At 44.1% G+C, this 12,319-nt stretch overlaps 1 protein-coding gene and 1 non-coding gene across 2 annotated transcripts in view; both read left to right on the top strand.

Moving 5' to 3' along the window:
• Window positions 1-12,319, top strand: part of Rora (RAR related orphan receptor A) — a 731,475-nt gene that overhangs the window by 459,253 nt on the left and 259,903 nt on the right. The window lies entirely within an intron of this gene.
• LOC132655024 (U6 spliceosomal RNA) lies at window positions 11,284-11,390 on the top strand. Its single transcript, XR_009592607.1, has one exon. It is a non-coding gene; the product is annotated as a U6 spliceosomal RNA (small nuclear RNA).

Below are 12,319 nucleotides of genomic sequence, written 5' to 3'. Positions count from 1 at the left end.
TCCTCACCTGCTCTGTCACCCACAGGAACACTTGTCACTGACTTTCAAGCTGATCCCCAAACCAAGGCAACACAGGACGCTGTCTTTTGGGCATGGCACCATCTAGACTGAAAGAATCAGACTAACTTTGTAACCTATGTTTCTTTTAATTGCCTTATAACTTATATTTGCAAGTTTTAGGCCCATGTTAATTAAAGCCTCTTAGTGCTTCTCCAGAGAACAGAGGAATGTAAAAGTTCCTGACATTAGCCATCTGTGAGGGCAGAGATAAGGAAGAGAACAGGCAGAGATCTCTACTAAATGGAGAAAAAATCACCGGCTAGCGCTGGTGAGATGGGCTTTGTTTGGAAACTGGGCCAAATGGCCCCAATCCTTCTCCTGACCTTTGATCCAAAGCCTGTAACCCCCACTCCTCAGAACAGACATGGGATGAGTTAATCACCCCCCACATTTAACTGTGGATGGCAGGAAATTCCAAACTGACTTGAAGATCAGATATTTACGACAGGGCTGACCAGACCTAAGGGTGCCCAGAACCAACCAATTATTTTAAAAGTTAGACACTTCATCCAATCCTAACTTGCCAAGAAGTCAACCCCAGGAGATTCCCGCCTCGTGTCTTTTAAAAATCTAAGCTCTTTGTCTCCCGGTGCCACTCCTAGCTGATCAGCAGGGGTGACCCCATTGCAATGGTTAAGAAGAGTGAGTCTCTTGCGTTTTTGCATAGATGGATGATTAGTTTCCTGAGTTCTCTTCATACCTTCTTATATTTAGGCTCTTGCTGGGCCTAACAAGACCACCAGTTCTCAACCTGTGGGTCATGACCCCCTTGGGGGGGGTCACCTAAGACCATCTGGAAACAGAGATATTTATATAACAGTAACAAAGTTGTAGTTATGAAGCAGCAATGAAGAAAATTTTATGGTTGGGGGTCAGCACAACCTGAGGAACTGTATTCAAGGGTCGCAGCATTAGGAAGGTTGAGAACCGCTGCCCCACGCTGACCTCTTAACTTCGGGGCACGCCACCACGCAAGGAGACAAGCTTCTGTTGCCAGATGCGGCAACCAGCATCGGCTAAATGGCGGACTCAGTTTTAAGGTGCTCTTCTTACGGGCTTCTAGCATAGCAAGGCATTTAGAGCCCAGTGTGATAAAGAGCCTGGAGTATAAGGCTTGGGGGATGAGACGAAGCTGTTCCGTGCAGGCAGGGGTGTTAGGGCATAGCTTTATCAATGGGTGGAATTTCCTGTAAGCAGAAAGAGAAATGAATTAGTAACTTAGAGTAATTTAAAAAAGAAATACGTATCCAGATGAAAGCCAGGATAAGTTTGATCCCTTTTAGCCAATGAAGTATGATCTCTAATTAGGTTTCCACGCAGACGGTGAAGGCCCAGCGTACATTTCTGAATCTAGTTGACCTTTTCAGCCGGGAAGCCAAATAATTTCCATTCCATGCTCTTTAATTCTGGAGGAATTTCTAATTTGTTGCCAGAGATAAAAACTCACTGCAAACAGGGGTGGGGGGAAGTTTGAAATAGTCAGGAGTTCCATTTATAGAAAGAATATTAAAATTTTAGATCTGAGAGTACCCTCAGAGACCATTTTCCTCAATCCTCTTATTTTTACTGATAATAAAATTGAAGACCAGACAAAAAGTTGCCCAAGGTCACAGAGGGGCTTAGGATCCAGAATCGGACCCCAGATCTTTCTTCTTACCGCCGACTCTCTCTACTTCCTGGCCTTCTCAGTTTGCCTCTTTTTGTCTTTTTTGCCTCTTCCTCCTTTTCTTCTTAGTCTTCTTCCTCCCCGCCCCTCTACCTCTCATGTTATCCATATGTTACTGAAGGAAGTGTCCCTTGCTGAACTTCACCATCAGACCTGCTTGAGGGAAACTTCCACAGGCCAACACCTACCCTCTTGCCTTTCTTAATTTCTTTTGGAAATTGTCTATTCTCTCACCTTATTAATGTTAAAACAAAACGGGCTCTTTTATTGCCACAGGCAGAAGGGAAGTTAAATTCTTGACGGAGACAAGTGTCTTCCCTTGTGAGAGCAAGTAAATTAGTTCTGAGGTCCTCTCACTCAGCACAACTGTAATGAGACAGACACCAGCCCTTCTTCATTAATGAGATGCCAGTCACAAAGGGAGAAGTCTCACGGAGGAGCCTTCGAGGAGGGGGTGTAGGGGAGAGTGTGGATTGGCACTGCTGTGAGAAGGTAGGAAGTGGAAAAACAAAAGCCCCCAGAGGTGGGGAAGCACACGTGGATGGGAAGGGCAGGCCTGTGGAGGGTTCACTGTGCGCCTCAATGGGCAAATAATGTGTTTTGTGGAAAACATGTTGGAAAGTGAGCAGGAGGACTGGGGGCTACCCTCTGGCTGTCTTCCCAGCCACATTTCGAGAGGCAAGCTTGTGTTCCTACTGGGTCTCACATGGGAACCCAGCTGATCAGTTGACAGTTGGGGAAGACTGCCAATCTGGTTCCTTTAGGAAGGCTGGCAACAGGGTGACTCGTCTCCGCCCTGCCTGCCTTTGATCTTGCCTAGAGTGTAACTTGCTATGTATAACCTCTTAAACTTAGGAAACTTTCTGAAGAAAGTTAGGGAGCATCTTGCAACCCAGTAAGTCTTGTTACACAAAGCACTTCCCCTTACAGGGGACACTGATTTTAAGAGTTAATCCCAGGATCCTGTCACATCTAGGTCACGTGGTTTAGCCTTGGTTCTGGTCATCTTTCCCTCTGGGCACACACCGTTTGTTACCAAGGAATTGGGGGGAGTTATCTGTGTGGTTTTCCTAATGCAGTCAGCTTTTAGAATCTGCAGCCCATCTTTGTGTTGGTGGCTTGGTAAAATGTGCACATTCTCGAAATGAGAAGGGCTTTTGTTTGAAAATAGATGCCTTTTTCCCAGTTATAACTGGCTAGCTCCTTCCTGCAAGCATGTATTAATTAATTATTTTTTTTTTTAAGAAAATAGGTCTATGTGAAGGTTAAGAGACTTTCAGCACTCAAAACAACTTAATAAAATGTCTGCGCACACAATTAAGCATGCTTATGTCCTTCAAGAATCAGGTAGCGGAAGTTCTAATTGGCAAAGCGGCACCTCGAATGTCATTTTCTAAACCCATTAGACCATGTCTAACAGAGAAAGAGCAGAAGCAGCCGTAGTTTACAAAATACCCACAGCGTCGCTCCCAGAGACATAATTTCAGGGTAGCAGTTAGATGGTTTTAAACTTGTATCTGTAACAGAGCGATAGTTGCAAAACCACAATTGCTCCAAATCTAATTCCTGTCAGTATGTACACACACATTTTTAATAGTGGTAGTCGGTAGTATGCAAGTAACCTGAGGGGTGTGTGTGTGTGTTTGTATGTGTGTGTGTGTGTGTGTGTGGTGTGTGTGTGTGTGTCTGCACACTCACAGAGGCCAAAGGACAACCTTGGGTATCATTCCTTAAGTCCTATCCGCTTGTCCGTGGGTTTGAGAAAGGGTCTCACCGTCGTAACTTGCCGAGTAGGCTAGGATGGCCCCAGAGCCCCAGGCTCTTGCCTCTCTCCATATCCCCTGGGTTGGAATGACAAGCACATGCCACTCCGCCCAGGGTTCTGTTGTCTTTTAAAGTTAGCCTCTATAGGATGGAGCGGAAGTCCTGCGATTAGCAACGGGCCTCTCTCCCCAGCCCATGGCTGACCTTCTCAATCCCACACAGCCACAGATGCAGTGAGATGTCCCACCTTCTCTGTTTTCAGTTGTATCTACTCGTAAGCTGGGCAGTGCCTAAGCCCGCCAGCGCATCCGTCTCCAGCTGTCTCAGCCGGGAGCCAGGTAGCACCATTTCTAAGCGTAAAGATGATGTAGCTTTCCCAACAACAGACTTAAATTTAGAAAAAAAAAAAATATGAGCTTTTTTTAAAAAGTAGATTCAGGTCAGGGCTGAGCGTCTCAGCTGCCTGTCATCCCTCATTTAGGATATACCTGCTTTGGAAAACAGAGATGGGCTCAGGAATCCCATTCTTCAGTGAAAGCCAAAAGAAAAATCAGCAAAGAAAATGAGGCTTCGACAGCCACCTGCTTGAGTCTGGTTTGTTGTTGTTGTTGTTGGTTTTTTTTTTTTTTTTTGTGTGTGTGTGTGTGTGTGTGTTTGCATGTATGTATGTTGTAATGTTCTTCTTTCTGCTAGAAATTTATGTTTCAAATTGTACTTACCCAAACCTTATTTATCCTCCTTATTATCATCCTCTTTAATATCCTCCTTATGTTCTAGACACCTGAGTTTTTAATAAAAAAAAATTCTTACAGATGTTGTGGATTAATTTATTTTCTAAAAGTGCTCAAGAAAAGACTAGACTGACATGCTCTCTCCACTCTTGTGTGTATATGTGTGTTTCTGTGTGTATGTGTGCATGTGTGGTATGTGTTTGTATGTGTGTGTACAAAGCCCTGGCCTTTGTACTAGGCATGTACTTCCCACTGAACCATACTCCAGCTCTATTTTCTTTTTCTTTGTCACTAACCTCAATGATCTGCAAAAATGGAGATACCCCAAATTAAGCGAGAGTCCCTTAAATACAACAGAACCTCCTCTCTTTCTCTCAGAAACATTTAGAATAAACAAAGCATGCAATTGTTCCACCTGATTCGTATTTCTTTTTTTTTAAAATAAATTGGTCACCTTTGCCAGGCCAGACTTCCCAGATAGCGATGTACATTGATGGGTGTACCTCAATGGTCAGGGAGGAAACCAGAGCTTATACCAGAAATGGCACAAGAGAAGACAGGATTGTAGTCAGACCTACTAGCATATCTCTGTGCAGATGAAAGTATCATTTCTGCAAAGAACAGAAGCAATATTTGGGGCTGAAAACAACAGCAACAAAAGGCCCGGGGTGCAAGATGATTACTTTTCAGTGTTATGAAAGAGGATTGTCCAGAACTTTCTCAACTTGGACTCCTAATAAACAAGCTCTTCCACACACTCACCATAAGCTAATTGATGTTTGTGTAGTTGACCCTAAGGCAGGACGGACTCCTAAATCACTTTCTGAGTCACCATCACAGGGTGACTCACTACGTTCTGGGTGGTTTTCTTGTTGAGTGTATCTTATTGTATACTAATCCTTTGAAAATTGCTACCGCACCTGTGATTGGTGCCAGGGGTTTGGCATTAACCACGCACAGCCACGGGGCTGGGGATGTGGCTCAGTTGAGGGAGCGCTTGCCTAGCAAGACCAAAGCCCTGGTCCTGACCCTAGCGCTGCATAAGAACAACTGTAGTGGCACAGGCCTCAACACTTGGAAGGTGGAGGTAGGAGGATCATAAGTTCAAAGTCATCCTGGGATACATAAGACCCTGCCTATATATATAATATATTATATAATATATAATATATATATGATATGTAATATACATAATGCACTAGTGTATTATAATTTATAAATATATAATATATACTAGTGTATTGTGCACATTTATAGTATATGTACACAAATTGGAAAGCAGAGGTTTTCTTTGGTGAGCACACCAGTTTCTACCCCATATCCTCCATTCTCTACTCCAAGAGGATCACATTTCCTGCCTGGGAGTCTGCAGACATTGGTCTCCGGGGAGGTTTTTTTCCCTCTCCTCTCTCTCCTCTTCTTTGTGTTGATCGGAGCCTCACATGCAAATTCCAATTCCATCCCTGAAACCACCTCCTAGGAGAAGGGCCGGGGTAAGCTTGGAGCAGCCACATTGACCCAGAACCATAAGACCATTCTGATGTTTGAGCACAGTTTCATCTGCAAACTCAGCAGCTTCTCGGGATTAACCCTAGTGGGTACAAACACCAGGTCCCTGTGCATACAGATCCAATGACCCACAGCGCTTGGTTAATGGGAAACGCCAACCACAGTCCCGACTCCAGGATCTGTAGCCTCCTGGCTTGTCAGTCAAATGGCTTCTCTCCCTTTGCTCTTCTGTAGCTCTTCCGGAGACAGAACCTTGCATTTTCACAGCATTGCTATGTATCAGGTGAAAATGGCCTTCCCGTTTCTTGGTATGCTCTGTTTATATTTTAATGCTGTTTACGGATGGAATATTCCATAAATATTCATGCAGTATCTGTACAAAGGCAAGGCTTCGAAGAGCTCTTTATTAACAAGCTCCCTTATGGAAGGGTAACGGCAGTAAAGGGGCTTTAATCCATCCTCCCGAACTTCTCATACAAGGACCAAACCACTCTCTTAACACGGAAATTCAGGGTGACATGGGATTTGCCAGAGAAATTCACAACCCAAAGTATCAGCTAATGAATTATTCCAAGTCAATTAACAGAGCAAGGAAATCCTTTCTTAGTCCTGTACCAAGGCTCCTTTCATGAACAAACACTCGTAATGCGGGTGATGATCAGCTGGGTACCAGAAGATACTTAGCCCACACGGAACTCCCCCCTCATTAGAAGAAGAAAAAAAGAATTAAATCTCAGAGAGCTTGTAATGAAGCAAATTGAAACCATGTTTTAAAAAGATTAAACTTTCAAATTTGGGTTTAAAATTGGAAACTATAAAGCACATATACACATTTAAACATGCTTAACTACTTACTTTTGGGGTTGAAGAGATGGCTCAGTTAGTTAAGGGTTTGTTGCACAAGAATGAGGATGTGAGTTCGATCCCCAGAACCCATGTAAGTAAAGCCAGGTGTGGTGGTATGTGCTTGTAATCCCAGTGCTGGGAAGGTGGAGACAGGAGAATCTCTGGGGCTGGCTTGTCAACCAGCCTCGCTGAATTAGAGCCCTAGGTTCTGTGAAGAGACTGTTGAAGAGGCAGATGATAACTGAGGAAGACACCCAAGGATTAGCTTTAGCTTGCATAAGTGTGTGTGCAGAATACACACACATGCACACACAAACATGCACATATACTTATGCGCTCATGTGAACACAAACATACAGGCAAACAAATCTGGGCTGGTAAGCTATCTCAGTGGATAAATACATCTTCTGTCAAACCTAATGACCAGAGTTCAATGTCCAGGACCCACCTGATGTAAAGAGTGAACTGATACCCACAAGCCGTTCTCTGACTACAACAGACAGATCTTGACACACATGTGCCAATACATACGTGTGCACACATACATGCAAATACAGAAATAAAAATAAAAACTCCAAGTTACTACCTGGTAGGTAAATCTAAGATAGCATTAAATAAATTAAAAATAACAAATTATCTTCTTTTTCCTTGAGAGAGGAAGTAGGATAGCAAATAGTAGTTTCCCTGGCTCTTTGCATCAGATGTGGTAAAACCCTTCCTCTCAGCAGATCACTCCAACCAGCACTAACATTTGGAAAAGGAGGATAGAAGAGGAATGAGGTTGGCAGGCATCGTGATCCACAGGGCACTTCTTGGCAGGCACTTCACTTAGGCCTACCCAGAAGTGGTTAATCGGAGAGCAGGGGGATGTCAGGTTACATTAGAAGCAGATTTCTTTGTGTTTATGGGCAAATTCCAGATGCCCAGCGTTCCTGGTCAGGAGCTGCGGTTGTGAGCAAAATGTGATCCCGAAGAGAGAATGCTGGTGTGTCCTCCTTCCAGCTGCCTGGCTTCTTCGTGAGAGCTATGTCTGCTACGGACTCAAGGTTACTCTTTCCTCCCTGTTTGCTGATGAATTCCTCACTAGGAGTGGCCCGGGTTCCAGCTGAGGGTCCTGGTGTGTGTGTGTGTGTGTGTGTGTGTGTGTGATGACACTGGCCTTCCCACAGTGTCTCTGTAGGGCTAGATTCTGTGGGTCCTCTCAGGCCTTGCTGGGGAAATAGTTCTTAGCAGAGTGAGTTTTAGTCATGTGAAGGCATAACAGCATGTGGCTGCTGACTTGAACCTTCCGGACGTTGTTGATCAGTTCTTTTCCAAAGTCCCCATGAAAGTTCACGTAGCCTTTGTTAGGGTAAGGATAGGGGATTCGGTCCAACGAAAACTTTAGCAAGGAGAAGAGCAACCGGACTGTGAATGTAGGGACTAGTTTCCATCTCAGCTCAGCTGTGGACTTGCAATGCGAGTGTCAAATCTCTGAATTTCTGTTTCCCTGTCTGTCAGACGATCTCCATCTAGTCTGCCCTGTCAGCCATAAAAGGGTTCCAATAAGAATAAAGAAACCGGTGGGTAAGAACGCTATTTGTATTAGCAGCTATACTTTTATTGCAGTTAATTAGCAGAGGGCTGGCACAAGTAACTTGAGCATGACATGTTGAGCTTTTGGGACACATGTGTGTCCAATGTGTGATGCACTGTCTGTGTGTAACCCAGGTTAGCTCTGAACACAGCCTAACACAAAATCATGGACTTATTTAAAACATTATTTCTTTTTAGTTCTTCTTTTCTGTAACTCAATCACATGGTTCTCAAGTGTAAACTTTGTAAACAACCGTATTATGTTGCAGTATCAGAAAGGTTGGGCATACCAGTGGACCAGTCAAAAGCATCGTTTTTAAATGTACTAAGCAATGGCAGGGAGAAAATGAAGGAAACAGATCAGCCGGACTCACTCATGGTCACTTTAACAACAAGCAAAAGTCTCTGAGAGAATCATGGCTGATCCTTTGCACACTCTGCTGCCATAGAGATGAAAAGGGAAACTCCTCCCCTCCCCGTAATTGTTCTTGAAAACAGAGAAGTCTAAAGGCCTGGAACAAGTTGAGATGAATGGACAAGATGTCCTGGAATGACACCCGAGGTGTAAATAAATCACTGAGGCCGATGGCATCCGCCCAGCAGTTCCCAGGAACTCGAGGGTGAAATTGTGAAGCTGTTGACCAAAACACAGAATGTGTTACAAACGGGTTACTGTGCTCACAACCTGGCAAACGGCCACTGCAACTCTGAAAGAAAAGAAGCACGGAATAGGTGAATCTTGCTTTTGTACCTGGCAGGCATGGGGAGACTATCAGAGACTGTGTATCACTGAATACTCTGTGCACAGAGCACTTGTTGAGCATCCAGTGCTTCCTAGGACCGTGCGTGTTAGACAGTCGAGGTGAACAAGTGGAAGCATCCGGACGGTGATTTGAAAAAGATGTCAGAAGACTCCAGTGCTGCAGATAAATTTGGGAAGTCACCGGTGCCGGTTCAGAGGAACAAAGTGCGGCCTGTGGAGCGACATCTCTGTCAACTTACAGACCCTGCTGAAGTGCCATGCACACAAGGACTAGGTTACCTTGAAAAGAGCACTCAGGTGGCAAGAGATGTCTATCTGAGTGACACTGGACAGTTCATATTAGCTGTCTCCATAGAAATGGCACTGGAGTTCCGAGAGTGGCCGTGACAACTCGGATAGAAGAGGAGAAGAACGAGGAAGGCTCAGGGAGAGTATTTAAGCTTTCATGCACAGGACTCTCCGAGTGTCAGGCACGGTTTTATACCCCAATATCACCTCAGGAAACACATAATGCTCTCTCCTTTGGAGCACCAAGAAAAAGTCAAGGGATAATGAATACATCACAGGAAGGCAATGAGGGAATCAGGGTGGACACTTCAACAGATTTGGTCAGCTCTTGGGGGAGCTGCAACCTGAACAGCAGGAGTCAGCCAGCTAGGCAGATTTCTAGGCAGAAGCAGGTAGAACGAAGCCTCAAGGAAGAGAAAATAGCTAAAACTTTATCTTTCTAGGAATTTCACTGTGTAAAATAACAGCTTAAGCAAAAGATGGGGCTAGGGCTGGGGCGATGGCTCAGTCAGTCAGGCGTTTGCTTCTCAAGTGTGAGGACCTGAGCTCAGTCCTCAGAACCAGTGTAAAAATGCCTGGCATGGTAGTGCTCCCTTATAATCCCAGCACTGTGGGCAGGCCTACGAGAGACACTGCCTCAAAATGCAAAGGGGACAGCTCCTGAGAAATGACACAGAAGGATGAACTCTGGCCTCCATTTGTGCATGCTCATGTGCAAACACATACAGAGAGAGAGAGAGAGAGAGAGAGAGAGAGAGAGAGGTCAGAGCCCTGAGAAGGTTTAAAGACTCTAGGAAAGGAAAAATTGGAAAGGAAAAGACTGAAAATACAGAAGAGCGAAAGAATGGTCAGTGGGGCCTAGCAGAGCATTTGTCTTCAAGAAGCGCATAGAGGTAAGATAAAGGCAGAAGCAGAAACTCAGGGTCTGCAGCAGCCTTTCCCAACCAGTTTTAACTTTGTGAGCTCATCTCATACTATATTTTTTATGAAAAATTTTAATCATCAGATCGTTTTGCATTTAAAAGGAAAGTGAAGTATTTTAATGTTTTTAAACACATGCCATTTAAGATAAGTATATATTAAAAGTTTCATTACAAATTTAATTGAATACAATATTTACTAATATTCATGGATTATAATAATAAATTTTGAATGAGTTCCATCTAACAAGTGATGCACATGATTTGATTTACTTTAATTATGTAAGCAATGACAATTTATAAAGCACACTTTTAAATGACATCCAATAGCATGCTTAGTTTGGAAGCCAAACAAATATTAAACTTTGGGCTCATATTTAATTTTCCATCATAAAAAAACCAGACTAATCTGCTTTCAGAATTGGGCTGGAAAACCTTGTCTTTGTGCTGAAATAAAAACGTGATTTTTTTTCTCACTTATTTTATTTCTAATGGGCAAAACAGAATAACATCTGAGCACTATTGGTAAACGCTTGCATGAAAAATCACCAGAGGCCAAATTAGACAGAGGAAACAGCAAATGTTCTCATTTTAATATTTGTAAGACAAAGAGTGAAATGGGTGACATGAGAGGTAGGAAGGATTCTGAAACTTGGTAGTGAAAATCTTCAGATAAGTGGCTGGAAAGATAGCTCCGTGGATAAAGAGGAGCAGAATTCGGCTGCCTGGTGCTCGTTTGAAGCCACCTGAGGTGTGAGACCCAGACAGAAGAATCCAGGAATTGCTCAGGCCCGCTACCCTGGCTATGTGACAGTGAAAAAGAGACCCCCACCTTCAACACGGTGGAAGGTCAGGGCTGATACTAGGGTTGTCCTCTGACTTCCATGTGTGTACTGTGGCACAGGCATGCCCACACCTACACACAAAAAACACAGGCACACACACACACACATTTTTTAAGTCTTAAAATACACCTGCCCCTCTATAAACTGAAGTTTTTGCACCCACGTGTTCAGTCACCACGGATTGAAAATGTCTGGGGAAAAGCTGCATGTGTCCTGAACACATACCAACCTCTGCTTCTTATATTTGTTGCTTACACAATAAACCATAACTTCCGCTTAAGCGTTCATATGTAGTGGGCATTAGAAGTAATCTAGAGTGCTCGCTTCGGCAGCACATATACTAAAATTGGAACGATACAGAGAAGATTAGCATGGCCCCTGCGCAAGGATGACACGCAAATTTGTGAAGCGTTCCATATTTTTCAGGATCAGATGAATGGGGAGGAGGTCCCCCCCATCAGTGGACTTGGAAAGGGGCACAGTGGAGATGAGGGAGGGAGGGAGGGAGGGACTGGGAGGGAATGAGGGATCGGGACACGGCTGGGATACAGAGTTAATAAAATGTAACTGATAAAAAAAATAAAATAAAATAAAAAAAAAAAGAAGTAATCTAGAATGTCTTAGAGGCTTGGGCCTCCTTAGGGTCCTGGAGCCTCTGCTCACTAATCCCAGGATGCATTGCTGTCCGCAGAGTTACTATCATTTCAGGAATCATTTGCCTTCGCCAAGAAACCATCGTCAGGGGGATGTCAAACAGCTTAATCAGTGAGATGGTTAGCAAACAATAAAAATTTTAAGTGGCATGACGGTTCGACTCTAGGCATGGCTGGTAATATTTAGCACATCTCTCCTTGTAATGGAGAGTGAGTACAGGACCCTGAACACTGCGTTTGAATTCCAGCCTCATCATTCACTAACGTGAATTGACAACAGAGTTATATAATGGCTCTGGCCTTAGTTTCCTCATCTGTAAAATAGGGGTAGTTGAGACCTCTGCTTTCAATCTAGCTATGGGGTTCAATCCTTTTTTTTTTTAAGTGTATGTACAGGGGGCAGAGGACAACCTTAGGAGCACCATTCCTGTCCTTTGAGATGGGACCGTGGGGGCTCTCATTTTCCTGGAGCTCACCACGTAGGCTAGACTGGCTGGCCAAAAAAGTGCCAAGGATCCTCCTCGGCACTGGGATTACAGACAACCATCAGCACCGCACAGAGCTGTTTCTGTGGGTACTGGGGACCTGAACTCTGGTCCTCATGCTTGCACAGCAAGCGCTTTACCCACGGAGCCATCTTTCCAGCCCTGGTTGTGAGACTTAATAGCAATAATGGATGAAGGATGGTATCAGACCAGA

The sequence above is a fragment of the Meriones unguiculatus genome, chromosome 6, assembly GCF_030254825.1.
Source record: "Meriones unguiculatus strain TT.TT164.6M chromosome 6, Bangor_MerUng_6.1, whole genome shotgun sequence".
NCBI lineage: Eukaryota > Metazoa > Chordata > Mammalia > Rodentia > Muridae > Meriones > Meriones unguiculatus.
Note: the sequence above shows the minus strand (reverse complement) of the source record. Positions and strands in the feature narration are given on the sequence as shown.